Source organism: Myotis lucifugus, unplaced genomic scaffold (genome assembly GCF_000147115.1).
Source record: "Myotis lucifugus unplaced genomic scaffold, Myoluc2.0 scaffold_371, whole genome shotgun sequence".
Lineage (NCBI taxonomy): Eukaryota > Metazoa > Chordata > Mammalia > Chiroptera > Vespertilionidae > Myotis > Myotis lucifugus.
Genome location: NW_005871419.1, coordinates 102,385 through 104,494, shown reverse-complemented (window position 1 = coordinate 104,494; position 2,110 = coordinate 102,385). Strand labels below are relative to the sequence as shown.

Genomic DNA, 2,110 nt, shown 5'->3' with positions numbered 1-2,110 from the left:
AAAATGACAACCTATGAGATGAAAAATAACATTTATAGGATAAATAGCAGATAAGAAAATAGAAGAAAAAATGAGTGAAGAAGGCATAGCAGTGACCCTCTCCAAATGAAACAGAACAGAGAAAAAAAATCTAAAATATTGAAAAGAGCATCTGAACTGTGGGACAGCATATGGCCTCATATATAAGAAGTACTAGTAATTGTATATTGAGGAAGGGGGCAGGCAGAAAAAAATATTTAAAGAAAGAATGGCTTAAAATTTCTAAATTGATGAACACTATAAACCCACAAATCCATGAAGTTCAGTGAATCCTAAGCACAAGAAACATAAAGAAAATGGCACCATAATCAAATTGCTCAAAACCAGTGATAAAGAGAAAATCAGCTAGAGGAAAAAGTCCGTGCTATACACAGAAGCAGAGATAAGGGTATCAGATTTCTTACTGGAACCAATGTAAGTGATAAGACATTAGCACAACATCTTCAAAGAAAAAAACATTTCACCATCAAATGCTGCACTAAGCAAAAACCTTTTATTTTTTTAATTTAAATGCATTTTATTTTTAGACAACCTACATGACATGTTTTTTTCTTAAAAACAATGCCTCCGCTCCAAATGAATCAAGGTCAAAATAAATGAAGAGCTCAAGATAACATCAGTCCCATTTGTCCCAGTCTTGGTGTGTGGATGAAAAGCAGCAGCCAGTTACGATGACAGGTGATGGAGCCAAACTGCCCGATTTGTTAACATTTGTCCATTTCTAAGCCGTCCTTAAAGAAAATCATATGTGGGGCCACACCATCCTCACGGCAGTCCAGCAGAGCACCGTGCCATCTGGATTCATGTTTTCACCAATAAAGAACTGGTATTTTTTGAAATTGGCAAGGATGTGCTTGATTTGTTCTGCAGCCCCTGTCACAAAAGGCTTTACTCTTTCTGGTCTCTGTTCTCCAAGCTTCCCTTTGATTGATTTCATGTCATCTTTGATGTACTTCTTGTCGGCTTCTTTTGTGAAGCTGGTTTCCTGCATGTGATGGTTCACGACAATGTCAACACCAGTGATTACTGTGCTTTCGGTACTTCGCCCTCAGGGCCTTCAGCGGAGGCATTTCCACCAATAAGCCACTCTGTCCTACTGACCATTTTCCCTCTACCTGCAGGCACAGCCCGTCCGCGATCTCCCGGACCTTGTAGATATCGGAGAACATCTCATCATGGCTGATGAGGTCCCGGTAGATGATCATGATGGCGGCTGGAAGGAGACGGGGGCGCTGCCTTGGCAGGAGCACGGAGCTCGGCGCGAACGCGGTGCAGCCGGAGCGGCGCTCGGGGGGAGGGGGGAGCGGGCGGAAAAGGTAAGCAAAAATCCTTAAAAAATTAAGGCATAATGAAGACGCTTTTAGTCATTCAAAAGATGAAAGACTTCATCACTAGCAGACCTATACTATATGAAAAGTTTTTTTAAAAAATCCTTCAGGAAGAAGGAAATTGTATCAGTTGGAAATTGGGGTCTACACAAAGGCATTAAGGGCACTAAAAATGCTATCTACATAGAAAGATTATTATTAACAACAATGTATTTGAGAGCTTAAAATATAATTATGTATAAGTCAAATGCCCAAGAACAACAGCATAAAGGCCAGGGAAGGAGAAATGGAAGAAAACACATGAGAATTCCTTAATAACTTTGTTGAGTCTAACTATGACTTAAAATCCAAAAGCCATATAAGAAAATCAAGGAAGAAATCAACCAAAGAACTTGGATGCATATATGCATAACCCATGGGCACAGATAATAGTGTGGCGAAGGCCTGGAGTGGGGGCGGTTAATAAGGGGCCAATGGGGAAAAAGGGGATATATGTAATACTTTCAACAACAAAGATTTTTAAAAATTGCCTTCAATTAAAAAAAGAAAAAAGGCAATGACAAATAGAAAACATTTGTAAATCCTAACAGATAATAATTTCCCTAATATTTAAAGAGCCTCATGCATATAAATTGGAAGCAGCCAAGCAGCCCAATTGAAAAATGTGCAAAAGATATGTATGCCCAGTGTTCAGAAACTCAGCCTGTGCTCTTAAGAGAAACACAAATGAAAACTACATTGAG

General features: G+C 39.3%; 1 pseudogene; it reads right to left on the bottom strand.

Annotated features, from left to right (window-relative positions):
- Positions 1-583: 583 nt before the first annotated feature.
- LOC102439691 lies at positions 584-1,353 on the bottom strand (annotated as a pseudogene).
- Between the last annotated feature and the right edge of the window lie 757 nt (positions 1,354-2,110).